The following is a 26,078-nucleotide window of genomic DNA, read 5'->3' as shown; positions in this document are numbered from 1 at the left end:
GTCCTTTCCTGGGCAAGGATTCTACCTTTTGTGAGTCCGTCCTTTTCCCTCATCAATATTCCAACTCCTCGGACTTCCTCTGTCTAAAATCCTTAAGAAGTGGCTAATCCTTTCTGTAGCTGACACCTTTTCTTTCCCTATTTCTCCCTCTCCTTATCTGCCACCACCCTACTTTTCTTCTCACCATCATTTTGGTCTTTCTGCATGTGTATTTACATTTTAAATTCTTCCTCGGGGATTTTATTGCTATAGCCTGCATTGTCGCACACCGTGTAAATGAGAGGTAGTAAGAATCAGGTCAGTGCCTGGATGGGGTTGTTATTCCAGGAGGGAAAGCACTGAAAGAGCCCAGAGAAAGTTTGTGAAGCCATCAGATACCTTCATTACAGCTAAAAAATAAATATGACCTCAACGCAGCTGAACAAACAGCACGAGCAATTGGAGAAGGCTTCAACGGACACCTCACCTTCTCAGGGCTCATTGACTTCATCAAACTCCCTGAGAAAAGTACTCGGTCTGCTATCTTTGGAAGCAGCCGGTATGTCAAAAGTGACCCTGTCCTTAGGGTCTAGAGACCACATCTAACCCTGCTTCTTGGCCAGGGGAAAGAGCACAGCTCTGGAAAACAGGAGGACAGGGTTCTAGTCTTGGTTCTGCCAGCTGGGTTTGTGCCACTAGGGATGAAGATCCCTGAGTGAAGAATCACCCAAAACAATTTACTTCAGGCCCAGAAGGAATCCTGAAAAATATCTGGGTAGCAAGGGTGAAGACCATTAATTAATTAATTAATTAATTCATTCAATTGTATTTATTGAGCACTTACTGTGTGCAAAGCACTAATCGCTTGGGAAAGTTCAACGTAACAATAAGATGACATATTCCCTGCCCACGGCGAGCTTACAGTCTAGAGGGGAAGACAGACATTAATATAAATACATAAATTACAGACCTACGTTATCCCCTACAGGACCCCCTAAGCACTTACGTAATCTCCCCGTTCCCTTCCCCCTCAGCATTTATGTACATATCTTTAAATTCGTTTGCTCTTCCCACCTGTAACTTACTGCAGTGTCTGTCTCCTCCTCTCCATGTAAGCTCCTCAAGGACCAAGAGCATTTCTGCCGACCCTTTAGTGTTGCACTTTCCCAAGAGTTTAGTACAGTGCTTTGCAAGGAGTGAGCGCTCAGTAAATACTACTGGGTCATGGCACTGTGGCCCAGCATCAGAACTATATAGTGTTATTTCAGCCATAAATGGGCCTTGCAGGTAAAAAGTTTTGGAGACACTTTATAGTGTGCTACACACCTGACTGTCTACTCACCTGGTAGGCCTCGGGCACCAGTGGGAACAGGACCGGCAAGGGTGAGAGAATGCAAGTGGCACTGCGCAAACAACTAGCATTAGAATTGACTCCTGTGTTTAGGCTCTCCAGAATAATAATAATAACAACAACAATAATAATAATAATAATAATAATGACATTTATTAAGCGTTTACTATGTTCAGAGCACTGTTCTAAGCGCTGGGGAATTTACAAGGTGATCAGGTTGTCCCATGTGGGGCTTACAGTCTTAATCCCCATTTTACAGATGAGGTAACTGAGGCCCAAAGAAGTTAAGTGACTTGCCCAAAGTCACACAGCTGACGAGTGGTGGAGCCGAGATTTGAACCCATGACCTCTGACTCCAAAGCCCGGGCTCTTTCCACTGAGCCACGCTGCTTCTCTAAAAAATAATGGTATTTGTTAAGTGCTTACTATGTGCAAAGCACTGTTCTAAGCGCTGGGGGGATACAAAGTAATCAGGTTGTCCCACGTGGGGCTCACAGTCTTAATCTCCATTTTACAGATGAGGGAACTGAGGCCCAGAGAAGTGAAGTGACTTACCCAAAGTCACACAGCTGACAATTGGCGGAGCCGGAATTTGAACCCATGACCTCTGACTCCAAAGCCCGGGCTCTTTCCACTGAGCCACGCTGCTTCAGAAGTCTCTGAACTGAGACTTATCTTTTTTTTTTTTTCTGAATGGAACTTGTTAGGTGCTTACTCTGTGCCAGACACTGTATTAATCACTGGAGTATATACAAGATAATCAGATTGGACATAGTCCCTATCCCACATGGGGCTTACAGTCTAAATCAGAGGGAGGATTTAATCCCTTTTCACAGGTGAGAAACAGGCCCAGTAAGTGAAGTGTCTTACCCGAGGTCACAAACAGACAAGTGGAAGAGATAGGATTAGAACTCAGGATCTAGACTCCTAGACCCGTTCTCTTTCCGCTAGACCACTCTGCTTTGTTCTTGGCCGGAGTTACCATCACAGATTACAGGGCATGTTCTTGTTAACCTTTTATCCTCCATCCACTTCTCATTTTCTTTCACCGTTTGCTTGTGTCGTGGAGCCCGGAGGTGATATTTGAATTTGGCCTAGTTCTCGTTCCGAGACCGGTTTGGTGATCCTCTTCTGATTTCCCACGGACACCAGCCTGTCAGTGGCTTTGGTGTATGTGGCTGACTGCTGGCTAGAAAAGGGGCAAGGCTGGACTGACTGGTTTTGCACTGGCAAACCCAGTGTGGGAAAATTTGCCTAGGCCTGGTCTTCTCTCATCCTGTCGCAATGCCTCCTTCTCATCCTGATTGAATGGGGAGTGTGTAAAGCTTGTTGATCCCGAGTTAGTCCTTTGCAGGGAAACTCACCCTTTTGGTGGTGCAGGGGGGGCCATCAATTCCTTGAGCTGACCAGAGAATCAATCAATCAACCATATTTATTGAGCGCTTACTATATGTGCAGAGTACTTGGGAGAGCACTTGGGAGAGTACAGGGCAACAGAATTCGCAGACATATTCCTGCAAAGGCCGTGCAAAGATCAGCATAGAAAGAGCAGGCTTGACTGTGGAGGCGGGTACTGATTTCTATCATGTCTTTGGGCATCCATGAGGGCTCCCCTTTCTGGAAGTTTTCAGTAAATCAATCAGTGCTATTTATTGAGCATTTACTGTATGCAGAACACGGTACTAAGAACAATGCAGCAGAGTTGATGGACGTGTTGCCTCACCTCAAGGAACTGTAGGTAGCGGGAAGGCACCCCGACATTTTCCTGGAAAGCAGAAATGGCCTTGTCACCTCCGTTGGCTGAAGCCAACGTTCCTGCGATTCTAGGCTGGGAGCTGGAGTGTTTGGGAAGAGGCTAAGGAAACAGACTGATTGAACTGGGAGTGTTCTGTGTGCTCTTATGTTCTCAACTGACTGAACTTGTAATCCCTCTGACTCCCAAGCCCGGGCTCTTTCCATTGAGCCATGCTGCTTCTCAAAGAATAATGGATCTCAAAGCACTTCAGAAAAATAAACTTGTGGGAAGGAAGTCTCAAAAGAGGGTTAAAGGAGAAAAATACATTCCAGTTTTTAGGATGGGTATAAAATAACCAATTTCAGTGGGCCAAAGGTAAAAATCATGTCATCACTGGAGCATTTCCATTGGCCTGGCTTCATCATCAGTGGCCAAGAAATCAGTGTCCTGGAATCAACCTTCTATCTTCAAGCTTAAACCTGCCTATACAAGGGCAGGGTGCTGGGCTGGGAAAGGGCCAAAGCTTGGCTGCCCTGCAGTCACCTCAAACTTAACATGTCTAAAACCGACCTCGTTATCTTCTCACTCAAATCCTGTCTTTCTCCTTCTTTCCCAATACTATGGACGACATCACCAGCCTTCCTGTCTCACAAGCCCAGAACCGTGGCATTTTGCTTGACTCCTCTTTCTCATTCCACCCACATGTTCAATCCATCACAAAGTCCTGTTGGATTGACCTTCACAAGATATCTAAATGCCTCCCTTTCCTCTGCATCCAAACTGCTACAATGTAGTCCAAGCACTTAACCTATCCCTCCTTGATTAGTGTATCAGCTTCCTTGTTGACCTCCCTGCCTCCTGTTTCTCCCCTCTTAACTTTGCTGCCCAGATAATTTTTCTACAAAAACATTCATGCCATGTTTCCCCACTCCTCAAGAAAGAAGGTTGCTCATCCAGCTCCGTAACAAACAGAAAGTGCTTACCATGGGCTTTAAAGCACTCAATCACTTTGCCCCCTCCTACCTTACCTCATTATTCTCCAACTATAATGCAGCCCTCACACTTCACTCTTCTAATGTTAACTTACTCACCGTACCTTAACCTTGTCTATTTTGCTGCTGATCTCTTGCTTCTGGCCTGGAATGTCTTCCCTCTTCATATCTGAGAGACAATTACTCTCACCTCTTTCAAAGCCTTATTGAAGGCATCTCTTCCTAGAGGCCTTCCATTTATTCATTCATTCATTCAATCATTATTTTTGAGCACTTACTAGGTGCAAAGCACTGTACTAAGTGCTTGGGAGAGTACAATATAACAACAAACAGATACATTTCCTGGCCACACTGAGCCCACAGTCTAAAGGGGAAGGGAGACATTAATATAAATAAAGAAATAAACTTATATGATATATATATATATTTATATACATATACAGGTATATACCTATGTGCTATGGGGAGGAGAAAGGATGAATGAAAGGAACAAGTCAGGGCAACACAGAAGGAGAGGAGGGCTTAGTCAGGGAATGCTTCTTGGAGGATATGTGCCATCAACAAGGTTTTGAAGTTGGGGAGAGAAATTATCTGTCTGATACGAGGAGGGAAGGCATTCCAGGCCAGAGGTAGGATGTGGGCAAGAGATTGGCCGTGAGATAGACAAGATCAAGGTACAGTGAAGAGGTTAGGTTTAGAGGAATGAAGTGTGTGGAATGGGGAGCACTTGGGAAGTACAAATCAGCAATATATAGAGACAGTACCTACCCAACAATGGCCTCCTTGCTGACCTCCCAGCCTCCTGTCTCTCCATACTCCATTCTGCTACCCAGATCATTTTCCTCCAAAACCATTCAGACCATGTTTCCCCACTCTCAAAGAAACTCTAGTGGTTGCCCATCCCCCTCTGCATCAGACAAAAATTTCTCACCATTGGCTTTAAAGCACTTAATCACGTTGCCCCCTCCCAACTCACCTTATAATAATAATAATAATGATGATGGCATTTGTTAAGTGCTTACTATGTGCAAAGCACTGTTCTAAGAGCTGGGGAGGATACAAGGTGATCAAGTTGTCCCACGTGGGGCTCACAGTCTTAATCCCCATTTTACAGATGAGGGAACCGAGGCCCAGAGAAGTGAAGTGACTTGCCCATAGTCAAACAGCTGACAATTGGTGGAGCTGGGATTCGAACCCATGACCTCTGACTCCAAAGCCCGGGCTTTTTCCACTGAGCCACGCTGCTTCTCATCCCGCTCCGCTAGGCTGTAAGCTCACTGTGGACAGGGAATTCTGTTATATTGTACTTTCTCAAGCGCTTAATACAGTGCTCTGCACACAGTAAGCACTCAATAAATTCGAGAGTGCACGAGAAGCAGCGTGAGCAGCAGCACAAGTCCAGGAGAAGCAGCATAGCTCAGTGGAAAGAGCCCGGGCTTGGGAGTCAGAGGTCATGGGTTCAAATCCTGGCTCCGCTACTAGTCAGCTGTGTGACTTTGGGTAAGTCACTTCACTTCTCTGTGCCTCAGTTACCTCATCTGTAAAATGGGGATGAAGACTGTGAACCCCCTGTGGGACAACCTGATCACCTTGTAACCTCCCCAGCTTAGAACAGTGCTTGGCACATAGCCCGCTGTTGGGTAGGGACCATCTCTATATGTTGCAAACTAGTGCTTCCCAAGTGCTTAGTACAGTGCTGTGCACACAGTAAGAGCTCAATAAATGTGATTGAATGAATGAATGAATAGTAAGTGCTTTACAAATGCCATTATTATTGTTATTATTAGAAATAGGATTGACTGACTACTAAATGTATACCCATGTACCACTGGGAAGGAGGTTTTAGAAATAAACAAGTCATTTCCAGTCGAGGCAAGGCTGACTAGCGACCAAGCTAGTAGTTGTGATAACAGAATCGAAATGCTCTAAACATTTATTTATTCATTCACTTATTGATTTTAAAAAAAAATATCTGGCACTTCATTTATCTGGCAAATGTCAATCAGTGACTTCTGTATGATCTCTTCTTTCATACCCTAATGAATTATGGATGCCCAAAGCAGGGCACTTGTCTCCAGAGGCCCGCTAGGGTTTCATTTGGGACAGTTGAGGTGAACAGACTCTCCCTATCAACAAGACCTCTTCCTTCTGCTTCTAGGGGCATAAGTGCATGCATTTAGGCAATCTGCTGCTTTGAGGGATGGCGGAGGTGAACGGGAGGGGGAAATGGGGCCTATTCCAAAGCCCAAAGATCTGCTTGGCCACCAGATTCACACACATGCTGGGAGATTCGGAGAAGGCTCTTTTCCACTGGTCGTGTGCCAAAATCACATTGTGATGCCTTGGAAACATCGCTAGATATTGATTCTGAAAGGCGGATGGCTCAGATTCAGGTCCAAGGGAAGGGAAGGAGCTCGATTTATCCAGATTGTTTTAAAACACATCAATCAATTCAACATGTGAGAGCTTCAGATCTAAGAACAGCATGCTTGCCTCTGTGATTCACGCTCCCCACTTGTTCTGAACGACTAATGAAGCTGTAAAGGCCTGTGGTTTGGGGATTATTTCTATTTTCGAGATAATAATCTGAGGAGCTGTCTCCTAGGAGATGGACTTCATTTTGTGATTGCTCATCACTGAAGCAGTAAAAGTAGAAAGGGTATTTATTGAGCTCCCACTGACTGCAACCCACTGTTACTAGCTAGAAGTTCAAGTGATGCATTTTGGGAGTTTTTGTCTGAAGGGATGCTTTTGGGTCCTCTATTCTCATGCCTCTGCCCCCAGGGAAATTTGGACTACATTTCAGAGCCACACAGATGACACTCTCATTGCAATTTGGAAGGCAATAACCTTTTCCCTCTGACTTTTCTTTTTTTTCTGTCCTGTATGGAAATCCTTTGCTTCCGGCGTCATACTCCTTTCAATCCTCTTCCTTTTCTGTTCCCTGCCCTGTAATCCTTCCGCTAATGCATCACTTCCAATGAGAGAATGATCTTTTTCACCTCCGAGCTCACTGCGCAGTCCATACTATATATAATACCATATGATGTGAGATTACATGCTTAAGATGTATATCAGTCTTGTTGCCCCGTGTAAATCACCTAATTCCTCATCAGCATTATGTAATATTAGCTTTATTCATCTCTGCCATTTTTCTTTTTTCTCTTCTTTATTCTCTTCCAGTTCATTCTTCAGTATGGCAGTATGTAGTAACCATCTGCACACACTATTTCCTATGAACGATATCACGTCAGTTCATCTCCCTGACTCCAATTTCTGTGACCCTTTCAGCATGTTTCTATTCAAGTTTCTTGACTTGCTAAAAGACACCACAGCAAATTGTCACGCTGGCAAGATAAAAGCCCCGGGTAGGATGACTACTACGGTGTGCGTCATCATCTTGGCAAGGGAACCCCAGGGGTACCAGAGAAAACTCAGGCGAGAGTCCACGATCACTGTACCAAAAGGCCCAAATTACAAGTCAACTCCTGTCATTATGTGTTTGTTGAACACGTCCTTGGAATTTACTATTGAATTAGGGCCAAGGACCCATCATGTTTAAGGTCCCTTTTCCCTTAATTCCTAATCCACTAGATTGTATGCTCATACTATCGTACCCTCCCACTTACTTAATACAGTCCTCTACACCCAGTAAGCACTCAATAAGTACCACTGATTGATTTGAAACTAGAAATGGGGGAGGGGAGAAATGAACCCAGAACTTGTACAGTGAGATATACAGAAACATCAAAGCTGAGGGTTTTAATTTAAGCTTCTCATTTGTTTCAAAGTCTGGATTCAACCAGCTATTTTACGATTAAAAAAGCTACATCTGTTGAGATTTAGAGGAAGTTAGGTGGAAGAAAGATGGGTAGCGATAAGAAGGATGTCAGGGAGGTAACCTTCTTGCTGTCTCTCCGGCCATTCATTCATTCATTCATTCATTCAATCGTATTTATTGAGTACTTACTGTGTGCAGATCGCTGTACTAAGCGCTTAGCATCTCCATGCCTCTGTTGGAAGTGAACACCACTGTGCCTTGGCCTGACCCATTAATATCAGTTCTTGTACTTTCTATAACCCAGGATTTGCCTTGCCGTATGACGACCGACCAAAAGGACAATGAGGAGATCCAACCTCGGATGCTTTCCAGTTTGAAATGGTGAAGCCGAAAATTGATGATTAGCCCCAAACACTTTTAATTGCCATTTGAAAAATGAACCAGGAAAGGTACAGAACAACTTGTGGTTAACATCCAAGTGGATGATTTATTATTTTTCTCTGAATTTTGGCCATGTTCACTTTAATTCACAAAGTGTCAGAGCCTAAGGGGCAACTTTTTATTGTGAGTGCAGGGGCAAGAAGGGATTTTATCAGAGACCAGGAGGGGACAGGCTTCAAAGAGCATTTTGTGTCTTTTCAGCTCCGATTGGAAACTTTAAGGTTTGGTCAGACATGAGGGAAGCTGGGACTGCAGTTCACAACAACAGTGGGGCCGTCACCGCCACAGAATGGGCAATTAGGGGGTCAAAATATTTCTCCACATTTGCAGTTGTGACTTGCAAATTGCAATACTTCAAAACAAGACATGATCCCTCAAGATCCCAGCTCTAACTCATCCTCCTGCTAAAGCTCCTTTCAATTTTTAGATCAAAGCTGACAGGAACAATAAATTAATGCTGAGTGACTATAGAAGTCCTAGGAAAGTATGTATGACATTCACATTACTGCTAAATGGGCCTATACTGATTACCGCTACTAAAACGAATACTAGAAATTAATAACTATTAAACCAATTATCATGGAGTATCATCTGAAGAAGACAGTTCTTCACTGAGAATAAAGTACATTAAGAAATCACAGCTGTTCCCCAGCCCAAATCAGGTTAATGCAGTGTTTAAGATCTCGTCTCACTGGCAAAAGGCAAGAGGCCACCATTCAGTGCCCTGCTTTGATATTTTATCTTCCAATGTGAATTCCTAGGTTCTAGAAGTACCCCATACAGCCACCCTGACTCAATCTTGGCTCACTGGGTTATTATTAGACCTACCCTACTCTGGCTCATGGAGGCTAGAGGCCTGCAGTATTATGATATATAATGAATGATATATATATGAAATTTTTTAAAGATGGCATTTGTTAAGCCAGATACACTAAGAGCTGGAGCAAGATTGGGCACAGTCTCTGTTCTACGTGAGGCTCACAGTCTTAATCCCCATTTTAGAGCTGAGGTAAGTTGAGCCACATAAGAGTTGTGACTTGTCCAAGGTCACACAGTAGATTAGTGGCAGAACTGGCGTAGGAACCCAGGTTTTCTGACTCACAGGCTCGTGCGCTATTTATTAGACCACACTGCTTCCTGGCTGGGAGCAATCTGACTGTCCGCTGGAGTCCCTAGCTAAAGTTTCTGTGGGCATTTCCTTCGCCTGAATAGTTGGTAGTGGCTCCATTGCTAGGATTTCCCGACTCTAATAATATCTTTTGGAGTCACAACTGTCTGGAGAGTCACCCAAGGTCCAGCTCAGTGATTTGCTTGGGACTCCAAGTGCTTGACCTCCTCATGTCCCATACCTGCTGACAATTCCACCCCTCCTCTTTCCCCAGCCAGGTCCACCCATAGCCAGGGTCTGGGTGGGGATGCCAGGGACCAAGGGGAGTTGTTAGTGATGAAAAACCAATAGGTAATGGGAGCCACCTTGGCCATCTTCCTCGGAAGCAACCCGCCTCTCAGCTCTCCTTAGTGCTGGGTCACAGGATCCAGGTGGAGGCAGGAAGATGGTGACTCTCCCAGGATTCCCCCTGAGGCCTAGGACCTTGGTTCTGTTCCAGATTGAGTATTTATAGACTAATGTTGGCAAAACTCTGAAGGAAGCAGCGTGGCCTAGTGGAAAGAGCATGGGCCTGGGACTCAGAGGACCTGGGTTCTAATCACAGTTCTGCCCATTACTTGCTGAATGACCCTGGGCAAGTCATAACCTTTCAGTGCCTCTGTTTCCTGAACTGTAAAATGGGGATTAAATCCTACTCTCCCTCATACGTAGGCTGTGAGACCCATGTGGGACAGGGTTTAGACACCTGTCTACATGTTTTGTTTTGTTGTCTGTCTCCCCCTTCTAGACTGTGAGCCCGTTGTTGGGTAGGGACTGTCTCTATATGTTGCCGACTTGTACTTCCCAAGTGCTTAGTACAGTGCTCTGCACACAGTAAGCGCTCAATAAATATGATTGAATGAATGAATTAATAAACTTGTATCTGCCCAGCACTTAGAACAGTGCTTGATGCATATTAAGTGCTTAAGAAATGCAATTTACAAAAACATGGACCTCAGTTGTCTCATTGTCTCAGTTGTCTGGGAAGCAGCGTGGTTCAGTGGAAAGAGCCTGGGCTTTGGAGTCAAAGGTCATGAGTTCAAATCCTGGCTCTGCCAAATGTCAGCTGTATGACTTTGGGCAAGTCCCTTCACTTCTCTGTGCCTCAGTTATCTCATCTGTCAAATGGGGATTAAGACTGTGAGCCCCCCGTGGGACAACTTGATGACCTTGCTACCTCCCCAGTGCTTAGAACAGTGCTTTGCACATAATAAGTGCTTAATAAATGCCATTATTATTATTATTACTATTCATATATAAAAAGGGGTTTAATAGTGTTAGCCCTGTGTGGAACAGATTTTACTTTCACAGTTGAAAAAAGTTTTTCAAATGGGCCAGTCTGGTCCAGTGACATATTTATTTATATTTATGTCTGTCTTCCCCTCTAGAATGTAAGCTCATTGTGGGCAGGGAACATGTCTATTGTACTCTCCCAAGCACTTAGTATAGTGCTTTGCACACATAAAGTGCTTAATAAATGTTATTGATTGATGTTCTGATGAGCAGAATTTCTAGGGGCACAACTACATGGGACAGCTGGGCCCTGAACCATCCAGCTGAAAAACAGTTTCGCTTGGCATCTGCAAGTGACCCAACTGTGGATATTCTTTCTAAATCCACATGCATTGACCTTTGGGAAGTCTATTAGCAGGGAGCTTTTTAGACCCAGGACAGCCAGCATGTCATGTTCCATGTCATGTCAGTCATTACTCTCCTTGACTTTACTTGTGTTCTCGAGTCAATATGTTCCAGATTAATGAGGCATTTGTTCTCAATCAGGAAGCTATTTAAGAATACACTTTTAATTTTAATGAATTGTTTATGATTAATTGTTTCTACATGTCCAACTCATATTTTAGGGTACTTCAAAGGCTCCGTCTTTTCCCTGAATGGTGCACAAGTCTCCGAATATCGTTAGTTTGGGGATTCCCAAAATGGAGAGAAAGGGCTGCTGAGTTGCTTGAGAAAAATACCTCTCAAGCTGTCCTGAGGTAAGAGTCACTGTTCTGAATATTGGTAATAACCTCGTGAGAACCACAGACGGGTTGCCCAATGCGTATTTGTAATGACTTTATTGTTTTAGGAGGGATAACCATAGAAACCATTGGTATTGTGGGAACTGTTATTGTTCACTGAGCTAATCTGACGTAACCTAGGGTATTATTCTGATGATGGGTATTTGGCTTTGTTTTTTTTGGAAGAATGACTCCCTTGGTTGGCAGGTTTGCTTCTACTTGACTCCAAGCTATAAAACTGAGTCATCCCCCCAGTTTATGTAACAGCACCTATTTAGTAAGGTTTGTTCAGAAGGGGGCACCTCTCAGCGGCCTTGGAGCTAGCAGCTGTTTAGGGTGAACTTTCTCTAGTTTTATTTCAGGTGGACCAATCTGGACTGGTGGCATCCTAAATGGGTGCTTTTATACCCTGGGAGTCTCCTCACTCTCAGGGAGAGCCCCTGCCCCATACCATGCATCCCTGTTTCTGCCACCTGCGTGACTGGCAGTGGTGAGTGAAAAGAAACAGAATGGCTCAGGTGAAAACCCCTGGAAATCTCCATTCGATGTCTGGAGGCACCTAAGCATTGAATCATGAATTTGGTTTCCTAGAGAATGTTGGCCTCACAGAGATGAGCCTACATAATGAACCAGAATTTATTTTTCCTGTCACATAGGGTCCCTGACTTAGTCTTCGGTCTGTGACAGTGGGACACCAGCAGGTGTTCGGTGATATCCAGAACAGGGTGCTTCTCTAAAATCTCCATCTTCCACTCATCTTTTCTAGCCAAAGGGTTTGCCCTCTTAACAATCAGTGGTATATATTGAGTGTTTACTTTGTGGACACTGTCACCTGAGCACGTGCTGCTGATCTCTCCCCTCCCCTGCCCACACCTTCATACAGGGACTGAAACACCATTCCAGTTTCTTCTGCACACACAGATACTGAATAAATGCCTTCTAGACTGTGAGCCCACTGCTGGGTAGGGACCGTCTCTATATGTTGCCAACTTGTACTTCCCAAGCGCTTAGTACAGTGCTCTGCACACAGTAAGCGCTCAATAAATATGATTGAATGAATGAATGAATGATAACTTCAAGTTGGATTCCACCTTCAATATTGTTGCTTCTGAATAGGGGCTAGGACAAGGCAGATTGTACCTGGACACAGATTGGTGACCTGGCCCTAGATCCCACTGAAATGCAGATCAGGCGATGACCCAGCAGGGCAACCCAGATCCTGAGAGCCATTCCATTCAGGATATACCATGTTGTACAGCTACTGAGCTAGGATCCTCTGGATTCACCGTGTTCTAGACATCTAGACAGAGAAGCAGCATGGCTCAGTGGAAAGAGCCCAGGCTTTGGAGTCAGAGGTCATGGGTTCAAATCCCAGCTCTGCCAATTGTCAGCTGTGTGACTTTGGGCCAGTAATTTAACTTCTCTGTGCCTCAGTTCCCTCATCTGTAAAATGGGGATTAAGACTGTGAGCCCCACGTGGGACAACCTGATCAACTTGTATCCCCCCACTGCTTAGAACAGTGCTTTGCACATAGGAAGCACTTAAGAAATACCGTCGTTATTATTATTATTATCTTCCATAAACATCAGCTACCATTTGACTGATCAGCAGAAGCCGGGCAAGAGGCAATACACAACTGAGCTATTCATCTGGATGCCGCTGGCTCCATGTTGAACTTCCTTTTTTGATTGAGGGTTGGCAATTTGCTCCTAAGGTTCAAATGGATATTAGGATTGTATGGGTGTTACATAGTGTAATCATTATTATTATGCATAGTTCAGTCTCTCCCCTGTAACGTAACCTAGTCTTTAATGACCAATGACAGAGGGTAACTGCCCTTAGAATTTTATTGTTCCGTTCAGCTAAATATCTTAAATTTCCCTTCCCTTCCTGAGCCAAAGACCAAAGCATTTTCTGTTCTTCTATTAAGCTTCTGGAATGGACAAGGCGCAGTCTTTTTAAAAAATGTCTTTTAGCCGGAAGACTATCCCTATTAACCCAATTGGTTAAAATCCTGTTTTCTGCTGGAACGCATGCCTGAAAATCTTTACGGTTGATTTTCCATGCCATATCTCCATCCTGCTGAAGAAACCCCTATCCCCCGGCCTAGCTTCAGGATCATAGCTTCCAACAGATTCTGCCTTCTGACCAGGGTCCCACGGGCTTTATCTTCACTCCGGAGCCAACTAACCTTCCATTCTCTTTGTCTTGCCTCAAGGATCTTTTTGATGTGGTGAAGCCTTTCTTCTCTGCAGAGTTCCAGGTGCTGATGCTTCTTCCTTCTGCCTGCCCAAGATAGCCACTTAGTCGGAGAGATGTCTGTCGTAGCCATAGCCGCGCTGAGGTGGAATTCTTGGATCTTTGATGAGCAGTGCTTCTCAGGTCCTGGGCTTAACTCTTGTACTGAGTCATCTAAATTTAACCTCCAAAGCCGCTTGCGCGTATTTTTCTCAGTTGTTGGCCCCGGAGTGCATCACAGCCCCTGAGTCCACCCGACTCAGACATATCTTCTTTCCCGAGGAGGTCAGTTCACCTCTCACCCATTAGGCAGCCTACTCCAGCTGGGTGTTCCCAGACCTCAGGACTGGGGCTCAAAGAGGCAAACACCCAGAGTCCTCCCCTTCTGTCCCCTGCCTTCTGCTGATGTATTGTTTCAAATGCAAGAGAGACAACTGTGGGGGCAGCCAGGAGACGAGGGAGGTGGAAAGTGGAGTAGAGGATCCAGCGCTCCTTATCTTGGAAGGTACATTTCCCTTAGAGGAATAGGTCAGACTGGCTCCAGGCCACAGTGTGCTCAGGGCTCACTGACTTTTGTGGTTCTGCCAGTACAAGGGCTGAGGCCAGGAGGAAGCCAGGGGTTCCCGAGCCAACTTTTGTCTGCTCCTGCGCTTCTCCAGAGTGTAGATGTGCATATTTTTAGACTGTGAGCCCACTGTTGGGTAGGGACTGTCTCTTTATGTTGCCAGCTTGTACTTCCCAAGCGCTTAGTACAGTGCTGTGCACACAGTAAGCACTCAATAAATACGATTGATGATGATCTCTCTCCTGGACACTGCTGGGGCTATTTTAACCTAGAATGGTAGCCCTGAAGGAATTGAAAGTGGGGCTGGGGAAGTGAGGGCTGTTGGGAGGAAGAGTGTGATGAGGTTCCTTGAGACAGGGACTCCAAGATCCACTGCCAACAGGCCCAATTCCTGAGAACAGGGATTTTCTTTCCTCCTCTTTAGAAGCTCATTTAAACCACACGGGCATCTCTTTTGGTAGCTCCGGTTGTATCTGTTTCTACGGGAACATATCAAAGAGACCTTATCTTTCAGCTCTCAGGGATCCTGGAAATTTGTGATTAAATGGAGAAAACTGGGAGCCACGGGAAGTCCTCGTGTCTGGTATGGCTCTCCTTAGAGACAGAAGGGGAACATCACTCTCCTGATTCAGAGAAAGAACCAGTTGGTCTCTCATGGAAGGGGTCCAAGCTGTGGGTTCACCTTTCAACCTCTCTGATTAGCATTCAGAGATCTATAGCTCATGTGCTGTTGGAACTTGGCCAACCATTGGATCTCTTGGGCTTCGGTTGAGCCATCTGGAATAGCAGTTTGGGTCGTGGATAGGATAATAATCCCCACACCCTTTGGTTGGGGGAGAATTAAAATATGGAGGTGGGCTTGAATACCCAAGGCTTGGGACTGGGAAGGAATGAGATCATTGAAGATGATGATGCTGGGAAGAAGACTGATGTGGAAGATGGAAAGCCAATTTTCTGGAAGTGGGATATGAGAGGGAATTCATTTATTCTTCAGATCAAGAGAAGCCGCATGGCTCAGTGGAAAAGAGCACGGGCTTTGGAGTGAGAGGTCATGGGTTCAAATTCCGGCTCCGCCAGTTGTCAGTTGTGTGACTTTGGGCAAGTCACTTCACTTCTCTGGGCCTCAGTTACCTCATCTGTAAAATGGGGATTAAGAATGTGAGCCCCCCGTGGGACAACCTGATCACCTTGTAACCTCCCCAGCGCTTAGAACAGTGCTTTGCACATAGTAAGTGCTTAATAAATGCTATCATTATTATTATCATTATTACCATACACAGAACATTGTACTCAGCACTTGGGAGCATCCAACATTAGGAGAAGGTTTATCTTTGCTCTTAAGGAGTTTACAATCTAGTAGTTTGGGGAAAGTGCAAGCAGAACACCAAAGTAAGGAGATTTAAATCATCACTGGAAAAGCAGAGATGCCAACTTTTCATTTTGAGGGTGGGGATGGGAAGGGCAGGTGTCTATAGCGAGGATAAGGATTGAGAGGGGACAGCCTTCGAAGAGCTTAAAGGTCAGAAGTCCATTTTGGGTCTTTTCAGCCCTGATTGGCAACTAACAGGTTTTGCCAGGGACCAGGGGTCAAACAGTGGTCGAAAACTCTAGGGGATGCCCAGGTCAGAAAATTGGGGGTGATAATCCTCCATGCTGTCTCGGGAATGGGCTCCTATTGGAAATGGTAACCGAATCCAGACTCTATTGCCCATTGTGCATTCAAACTGGATTTAATTTTTGCCATTTTTTCTGGTTCCCCCAGGAGAACCTTCTGGATGAGGTTTCAGCCAGCCACTCCTTCCCCTTCAGAGCAAAGCCCATCTCCTCCGCTCAGAATTCCAACCACAGCCTTTTCCCCTTCTTCAGTCTGGTGTCCTCCCTTTCTGCCTTCCTGGCTACTCAATCACACTCCTGGATGTTTTTGTTGTCTGGTCCATAAAGAATGATCATTCTTCCTTCCAGCTGTTGGAAGGGGCATCTGGGCCTAAGGAAACAGAACCTCTTTCCTCCTTCCTTCTGGGCTGTGTCATTCCTGGAGTCTGTCATCCAGTCTTGTCCAGGAGTCCTGAAGGATATCCTGAAAGTGACTCATAGCGTATGGGATCAAGGGAATGAATTCTTTAAGTCTCCAATCCCACTCTGGAGTGTAATTAAGGCTGGTTCAACCGTTGCTTAGAGAACCTTGTCGGGTGTGGTCAAAACAGACAGCACTGAAAAGATGTTTTGTTTTTTTTTACTAACCTGAGTCGGTCTTCCTGAGAAAACTTGCTTTCAAGGTTCTACGGGTTTCATAGATTTCTCATTTGTCATCGCAAAGTCATAGGAGTTAGGAAGTGAGTTCTGTTATCTCCACTTGGTTTGTGAGGAAACAAAACTGAGTGGTTGTTTCTCTTGATCCCTTCTGCTGATAAGTAACCCCATAGATGATTGTAGTCAGTTCTATAGTATCTGTTAGTGGATTATGTAGGGGAGATTGTTTTTTAGTTTTCAACAGCCTATGTAACCCTCTAGTGTTTTCTCTCTTCTGGGTAGTACTTGCAGTCTACAAAATGGGTCTCTGCAGGTAATGGCATTTATTAAGCACTTACTCTGTGCCAAGCACTGGGGAGATAAGATAATCAGGTATTTTTATAATGCGAGGCACTGAGTTAGATATGATAACAAGTTGGACACAGAAGTAGCAAGGCCTAGTGGATAGAACACGGGCCTGGGAGTTAGAAGGACCTGGGTTCTAGTCTCGGCTCCACCACTTATCTGCTGCATGACCTTGGGCAAGTCACTTCACTCCTCTCTGCCTCAGTTGCCTCATCTGTAAAATGGGGATTATGACTCTGAGCCCCATGTGGGACATGGATCGTGTCCAACCTGCTTACCTTGTATCTACCCCTGTGCTTAGAACAGTATCTGGCACATAGTAAGTGCTTAACAAATGCCATTAAAACACACTCTCTCTCTCTCTCTCTCTCTCTCTCTCTCTCTCTCTCTCTCTCTCTCACTCCTTCTCTTCCCAGTCTAAATCCCCAGACAGTCTTTTCCATTGCCTTCCCCTGTAGGCAGCAATAGCCTAGACAACTCGCCCATTTTGTATTATGTCTTTATTTGCAGTGTGGCTCAATGGAAAGAGCCCAGGCTTTGGAGTCAGAGGTCATGGGTTCAAATCCCGGCTCCGCCAATTATCAGCTGTGTGACTTTGGGCAAGTTACTTAACTTCTCTGTGCCTCAGTGACCTCATCTGTCACTGAGCCCCATGTGGGACAACCTGATCACCTTGTAACCTCCCCAGCGCTTAGAACAGTGCTTTGCACATAGTAAGCGCTTAATAAATGCCATCATTATTTATTATTATTATTATTTTCATTATCTTTAGCACTGCTTTTCTCCATCGGGGTGGATATTCTGAGTTATTTAATAATAATAATTATGGCATTTATTAAGTGCCTACTATGCACAAAGCACTGTTCTAAGCACAAGGTGATCAGGTGGTCCCATGGGGGGTTCATAGTCTTAATCCCCATTTTACAGATGAGGTCACTGAGGCACAGAGAAGTTAAGTGACTTGCCCAAAGTCACACAGCTGACAATTGACGGAGCTGGAATTTGAACCCATGACCTCTGACTCCAAAGCCCGTGCTCAGTGTGTATGTGCCCTGTGCACCTGGAGAGTTTCCAGTCCTCTACCAGTCTCGACTATGGGAGGGAGAGTCAAGCAGACTCCATTCCTAGCTTGGCCAGTGGCTAGCAAGTGGAAGGCAATCTGCTACAAGTCAAAATTCCCCTGTGCTGGGCAGCAGCGGCATGGGAGAGAGTCAACGGCAGAGCCTCAAGTTTACTGCGCGGAAGGAGGCAGTGGTAAACCACTTCTGGATTTTGACCAACAAAACTCTGTGGATATACAAACAGAACAATTGCAGATGGTGGGGCGTTCTGGGAGAGATATGCCCATGGTTATTCATTCATTCATTCATTCAGTTGTATTTATTGAGCGCTTACTGTGTGCAGAGCACTGTACTAAGCTCTTGGGAAGTACAAGTTGGCAGCATATAGAGATGGTCCCTACCCAACAACGGGCTCACAGTCTGGAATGGGGAGACAGACAACAAAACAAAACATGTGGACAGGTGTCCAGTCATCAGAACAAAGTTGTCAAACAAATGCCGTTATTATTATTATTATTATTATTATTATTATTATTATTATTATTATTATAACAGTGCTTTGCACATAGTAAGCACTTAATAAATGCCATTATTATTATTGTTATTATTATTAATCCCCATTTGACAGATGAAGGAACTTGCCCAAAGTCACCCAGCTGAAAATTGGCGGAGCCGGGATTAGAACCCACGACCTCTGACTCCCAATCTCGTATTCTTTCCACTGATCCAAGCTGCATCATGCCACCTCTTCTCCAACTCCCACCTCTCCCTCCTTTCCACCCATCCCTCAATGTCCCTCATTCCCCAGGCTCCTGCTGCTCCCTCCCATCTCTACCTGCAAGAAGAGCTCATAGAGGATGTCCTCTTGCACTCGGCTCTCTAAATTCCCCACAGACACAGTCCTGTCGGCCTCCTCCTGAGCCGGGAACATGGTATGAGAAGCAGTGTGGCTCAGTGGAAAGAGCGAGGGCTTGGGAGTCAGAGGTCATGGGTTCAAATCCTGGCTCTGCTGCTTGTCAGCTGTGTGACTTTGGGCAAGTCACTTCACTTCTCTGTGCCTCAGTTACCTCATCTGTAAAATGGGGATTAAGACTGTGAGCCCCACGAGGGACAAGCTGATCACCTTGTAGCCTCCCCAGCACTTAGAACAGTGCTTTGCTCATAGTAAGTGCTTAACAAATGCCACTATTATTATTATTATTATTATTATTATTACTGTTATTATTATGGTGTCATTATGGGTCAGACGATAGTATAAGACCCTGTGGTATTTTTGGAGGGCTTTCTAGGTGCAAAACACTCTTCTAAGTGCTTGGGAGAGTAGAACATTTCCAGATTAAGTCACTTGGAGCCCACACATAGAAGGTTGCACTCTGAAGCCAGAAGTGTTTCCGTTTAGCAAGTCAGTAGAAAATGTGTGACCTTCCCAACATTTCCCAGATTTAGTGCCCACACTCCAGGAGAACTGGCCCAAGCCTGGGAGGATAGTTTCTCCTGAAAAGAACAGAAAGGGATTCAAAACGTTTTTAAAAGCAGCCTAATAAACACCATAACCCCTTCCCAACCTTTGGGATGCAGTGTGGTCTAGCGAAAAGATCACCAGTCATACCAGCAGCGTGGCTCAGTGGAAGCAGCCTGGGCTTTGGAGTCAGAGGTCATGGGTTCAAATCCCGGCTCCGCCAACTGTCAGCTGTGTGACTTTAGGGCAAGTCATTTAACTTCTCTGTGCCTCAGTTACCTCATCTGTAAAATGGGGATTAAGACTGTGAGCCCCCCATGGGACAACCTGATCACCTTGTAACTTCTCCAGCGCTTAGAACAGTGCTTTGCACATAGTAAGCACTTAATGAATGCCAATCATCATCACTGGTCTGGGAGTCAAGGACCTGGGTTCTAATTCCCGTTCTACCGCTTACCTTCTGTGTGACCTTGGACAAGTCAATTAACTCCTCTGTGCTTCAATTCCCTCCTCTGAAAAATGGGAATTCAGTACCTCTGCTCCCTCCTATTTAGAATATGAACCCCACATGGGGCCTGACGATCTGGTGTGTACCCCGACTCTTAGTACAGTGCCTGGTCAATAGTAAGCACTTAGCAAATACCACGATAATATATTGTATTCCAAATGCTCCTATTCATGATTTCCAGATCTAAGGGAACTGGGGAGAGAACGGAGTGGATGAGGACAGAGCTCACGTGACTACTTCTTTTCAGAAGTTCAAAGATAGAAAATTACAGTTCAACAGCGCACTTCAAGTGATAGAGATCAAAGTGGGGGATTTTATTGCAATATTTTCATCTTTATTGAATAGACTCCCTTTAGTCTTCGGTGTGCATTGGCAATGTTTACCTTTTAATAAGTGGGCTGCTTAAGCATGGAGTGGAGAACAAGGGTTTCTGTTTTACAGTTCAACTTTTGGCCTTGGGGATGAATGGGTGGAGGCAAAGAGGAAAAGTCCACTGTGTTTTCTCTGAACTTTTTACCCTTTTGAAAAAGTGCACAAGTTTAAAGTTCATTCAGTGAACCAGAGGTCTCAACTGGGGATTTCTGGTATTAGGAACTTCCTGACCTCAGATAATTAAAAGGGAAGAGAGGAGGCAGATCAGACTTTGACTCAACTTTGAACTTTTAACCTCCTCCCCGAGCAAAGTCTTTCACGCGCAACTGGTATGACCAGTAAACTTTCTTATTGCTCTTAACTCGGCCTCGGAGGGCACAGTCAAGGCCAAAAGTATAGTTTGAGCTTTGCTTTTTATCCTGTTTGCTTAATCCCTCCAAGCAGAAATGAGCACTGTTTACCTAGAGGAGGCAGGTAGCCTGCACAAAGCCCATTTTTAGCAGAGGAGGGAATCTCAGGGTCATGAGTCCAGGATCTGTTTTTTCCCCTGGAGGGCCTAGGGAAAGGACCTGGAGATTCGGCTGGCTGGTGGTGGGGGGCTGAAGATCTGTGATGTTCTTTCCAAAAGTCCTGAGAAGAAGACTGGAATTCAATCAATCTGTGGTATTTATTGAGCATTTACTGAGTGCAGAACTCTGGACAAAGTGTTCGGGTGAGGACAGCGGTGCTGGTAGAAATGTTTCCTACCCATGAGGAGCTTAGAGTCTGGAGAGTGTAAAGTTGAGAGAGAGAGAGAGAGAGAGAGAGAGAGAGAGAGAGAGAGAGAGAGAGGGAGAGAGAAAATCTTGAGAAAGGACTGATGTGGGCCTCATGTCATCTTCATGGCACCCAGCAGGCACAGTGTCCTGTGCTTTTACGTTGAATGGGATCCCACCCCAGGATGAGGCCTGAGGTCCCTCAGAGGATATGGATCCCATTGAACCACATAAGTTGGGGGGGATACAAGAAAGGGAAGCAGCTGGCAGAGAAGGGATATGATTGAACGAGACAGAAGAGACCAAGAAAGCCAGCAGAAGGGGGCAGATGGGTGGGAGTGGTGTGATGAGGAGCTCCAGGAGAGAGAGGTGACCCAGAAGGATTCCCCAGCGAGACGCCACAATCCGCACCCCTCCCTGAGTTTCCTGACTCCTTTCTCAGTGACAATCTTGGGCTGAAATAGGAGGTTTTACAGGCCCCTTTCCAATGGGCAGTGTGTAGGAAGCCTCGGCATTTAGCTCGGCCCACTCATCCCTTCTGCTAGTTACTAACACCTTTGTCGCCTCCAGTTAGTTACTCACACCGCCATTTCCCATCTGTCTCCGAGCCTTCTGGGCCAGCCTTCTGTCCCTTGGGGAGCCCAGAAACCATCCAGAAGAGGAGACTCTCTTGTCTGTTCTGGGCAGTGGAGAGCTGGGGTCACCTAGGTTTTGAAGATAAAGAAGAAGGAATAGAATGAAAAGAGGAAGAGAAAGAAGAGGAAGAAGAAGACGAGGAAAAGAACAGATATAGCAATTTTTACTTCCAAGAGATTGTTTTTTGCTAGTCTCTCCTATCCGTGCCTGGAGGGAAATTTCTGGTAGATGGAAGGTCAGGTCAACATCCAGTACATCTTATCAGGGGTGTTTAAACACTGAAGGGGCTTCAATACCAAAGTAGGACATAAAAAATTGAACAGGACAAACGTGGCATACAGCTGAACATTTGAAAAGGTGGTCTGATCTAAGGTATATCTACACTGTACCCAGCAGGAGTTATAAAGGTTAGAGCATAACCTGGCTGGATTAGAAAGATCAGTTCTGGATACATTAGCGAGTGAATCCACCATGTTTTGAAATGCTGTGTCAGGACACACAATGTCAAGTGACAGACAGAAGACAGGTCCTAAAGCATTCAGGGTCGTAAAGATTTTGAATCACCCTTGGTGACCAGGGAAATGATTGGAGCAAGGCCTCCGAGATGGGCAATTGCTTGGAAAACAGGCGGGTGGACGCGCCAGCTGGTACAGACACAATCTCCTCCTGTTTCTCAACCATGGGGCATCTTATCTTGGTGTATTTGTTGTTGTTTAGATCCTTATCTTGGTAGGACATCGCAGAAGAAACGCATTGCTGGACTCTGGATTTGATAAAACCCGAACAGACATTGCAACATAAATCTCCCCAAGTCTTTTCCTCAGGGAGGGAACTGTGGTGGCCCAGTGGGGAATTCCCCCTGCCTCAGCCCGTCTCCCGAGCGGGACACAGGAGAAGAAGGTCAAGTTGGTGTCCTGGCAAATCCTGAAAGCTATCACTGCCAAACCAGACTCTAATCCTGGAAGGATTTCAACTGACGTGGGGAAGAAGCTGAAAATAAAAAAAAGCAAGGTGAATTTTCTTCCTTCCTAGAGCATCACGGGAGTCATAAACATTTTATGGTTCACTCATGGGACTCACTGGGCAAGGCTTCTGACCTCTACAGGGCTTGGGCCTCCAAAGATTGACGGAAAAAGTGTCGGTTGGAGGTTGGAGTGTGAAGCTTTGGGCATTCAATTTCCCAGACCTGAGTAGAGTTTCATTTCATTTGGAATTAGAGTTGGGAAGGCAGAATAGAGTTTCATTTCATTTGAAATCTTACCAATGAACTAACTGTTGCGGTGCTTCTCCTCTCTGGTTCCCTCTGTTTCCAGTATTTCAGGTTTATGGACGTTCAAGAAAAAAATCCATCTTGTGAACATATGGCGGTGCTCACTTTTACAGAATCAAAATGACTGTAAAACTGGGTGGATGCCGACCTTTATCCTCTGGGTTTGTGGAATGGGGAGGGATTTTCATATTTTCCATCAATAGCTCAATAAAGCACACAACTCTGTTGTTTAATGAGGATTTGGGGCATTGAAAACAAGCTTTAAGTTCTGTGTTTGTGAGAGAGTTCTATACCTTCAGGCAGGGACTGAAAATAATTCAAATTTACCACATCCTTAAAAAAAGCCTCAGGAACACGTTATTCATTTCTTTCCTCTTCCCACAAACCTCTCTGATGATTAGAGAAACCCTCGAACCAATCTTTCAGAGCAGGTCTGAAATTTTCAGTATTACAACATAGGAGTATCTAGGCAGCCTAGGAAAAGGGATCATGGAGATATAGTTTGTGGAACTGCATTTCAAATGGGGATTGAGCTGGTTTTGTTGAAAAGAGGGCCTGAGTGTCATCCGTTTGTTTACTGTGTCGATAAATATTTTCTCTGTCAGTCCTTCCTGTCCCCCCCAAATCCAAACGATGTGCCCTGAGGGGACCCCAGTTATTCCTTCTTGCTTGTAAACTCAGGAAGGTGAAATTGATTTCTTATTAAAAGAAGCCGTGCAGAGCTGAGCAGCTGTCTTTTTTGTTTGTTTGTTTTTAAGCAGTATTTGTTAAGCGCTTACTATGTGCCAGGCACTGTTCTAAGCGCTGGGGTAGATACAAGCTTATCAGGTTGGACACAGTCCATGTCCCACATAGGACTCACAGTTTTAATCCCCATTTTACAGATGAGGTAACCGAGGCCCATAATAGAGAAGTGACTTGCCCAAGGTCACGCAGCAGATTAGTGGCAGAGCTGGGATTAGAACCCAGGTCCTTCTGTCTCCCAAGCCCGTGCAGCTTTCTCCAGGTGTTATCCCCAGCACTTAGTACAGTGCTTTGCCCCCAATAAGTGCTTAATGAATACTATTACTTCTATTATATCGTTACGCAAAGACGGATTGGGCTCCCAAGTCTAAAGCCGGAGAAACGACGAGGCTAAAGAGAAGGAATGAATTCCACCTCCTTTTTAAGCTTCCCTCTCTGTTCAGCCACTGCTGCGGAGGGGAATTAGTTTCTTCCTCCCAGACTGTGGACGGCAGGGGTTATCTTCTCCCCGACAGGCTGAAGCAAAGTAAATCTATCTCCCAGGCAGGGGAGACAGATCCAATTTTGAAGAGAAGCTTACCACCCAGACACCAGCAAGAGACTGATTCTTCGGCACGTGACTGCCCGAGATAGGCTCTTGTCGTTAAGGCCGAACATCTACCTTGCTAGTCAACAAACTGCAGTCATTTGTGAAAAACAAGACCTGCGTGAGGCATATAAATATAACCATTTCTCCCACACGTATGTCATCACGAGTTGTGTTTATTAGTCAAAATAAGACATTCCTTACTCCTCTTCTGGTGCTCTCTATGCAGCAGGAGCACCAGGCTGTATTTTTGCTACATGCATCATTGCTAATAAAAAGCCAGATAACGAAAAATGTTTACTCTTCACTATTCCGGCAGAAACCATATGAGCCCAGAGAAATGTGGTTTCTTTTTCTCTCTTTTTTTTTTTTCACCGATGAACTAATTTGTCCACAGCTCACTCTGTCCATCCCTCCATTTGAAGGCATCATTAGGGGAGAAGCGCCGCTGTTTGACAGGTTGAGAGGATCAAAATGAAGGTTCTGGACTCGTCGGTCCCTTCTGTATGTTTTGTCTGGCTTGTTTGGGAGGTAGCAGGGTTGGACTGGCACGGAAATTATTCTGGGAAATCTGGTTAGGATTGAGAGTGGGAGTGAGCAGAGTTTGAGGAACACTTCACTTCCAACTAAGGTGACCAGCTGCCTGGTTTTGACCTGGAAAGACGAGTTTTCAGCTGGTCAGTCCCTTGTCTGTTATAGATATGTCACTGGGCACCTTTTTGGTCCGGTATTTGTCTTTTCAGTGCCCAGCCACTATCTGCCTTGGCTCTTGTCATGGAGTTCCATGACTTGGAAGTAGTGCCTGGGTTCAGAATAATAATAATAATAATAATAATAATAATGGCATTTATTGAGCACTTACTATGTGCAAATCACTGTTCTAAGCGCTGGGGAGGTTACACGGTGATCAGGTTGTCGCACTGGGGGCTCACAGTCTTAATCCCCGTTTTACAGATGAGGTAACTGAGGCACAGAGAAGTTAAGTGACTTGCCCAAAGTCACACAGCTGACCATTGCCGGAGCTGGGATTTGAACCCATGACCTCTTGAGTCCAAAGCCTGTGCTCTTTCCTCTGAGCCACACTGCTTCTCGTGGAAGGATGTGGGAAGGGAGTGCAAAGCCTCCAGAGCAAGTGTGTGATTTGGGGTAGGATCAGGTATTTCCCCCTGGGAGAAATGTCCTAGATTTGGGTGGTTTTGGGAACACTTTTGCAAAGTGGTCCTTTAGACATCATCACATTACCTTGTCCGGGACCTGAGAGGGTGATCAGAGACCACATGGCTCCGATTAGGAGGGTAGCGGGTGGAATTAAAGGAGCTTCTGTGAGCCTCTTGGCATCAATCCATCAATCGTATTTATTGAGTGTTTACTGTGCAGAGCACTGTACTAAGCACCTGGGAGAGTACAATACAGCGGAGTTGGTACATGTGAACTTACAATCTAGAGGGGCTCACCTGAGTTCATAGCTCTTGGACCCCCCAGCTCCTGTCTCCAAGACTAATATCAGTGAAGAACATACCCTCTCCCCAGCCTTTTCCCCATTCCCCTTGGATTTATCTCGTCAACAATCCTAGGAATTGTAGGGAATAAAAAAAGCACTGAAAAAAAATTGACATGAATCCAAAAAGAACCTCTTACCACTAATTTTAGCTCTGGTTTGTTGATTGGATATTGTGAGGCTATAAAAACATTAGGGTTACAGACTGCATGGAGATTAATAAATTACCAGGGAACCAGAGCTATATTTTGATTGCATTCTTCAATCCCATATTCAAGTGCAGTCTAAAGTATCAAGTCACTTAAAAAACACTGGAACCCAATCAGTTCTCCTAATGCAACTTTCAAAA

The 26,078-nt window shown here is 45.2% G+C and overlaps 1 protein-coding gene across 1 annotated transcript in view; it reads left to right on the top strand.

Moving 5' to 3' along the window:
* Window positions 1–26,078, top strand: part of LOC119945017 (SAM domain-containing protein SAMSN-1-like) — a 363,531-nt gene that overhangs the window by 111,068 nt on the left and 226,385 nt on the right. The gene's annotated exons all lie outside the window — the stretch shown is intronic.

Source organism: Tachyglossus aculeatus, chromosome 24 (assembly GCF_015852505.1).
Source record: "Tachyglossus aculeatus isolate mTacAcu1 chromosome 24, mTacAcu1.pri, whole genome shotgun sequence".
Taxonomy (NCBI): Eukaryota; Metazoa; Chordata; class Mammalia; order Monotremata; family Tachyglossidae; genus Tachyglossus; species Tachyglossus aculeatus.
Note: the sequence above shows the minus strand (reverse complement) of the source record. Positions and strands in the feature narration are given on the sequence as shown.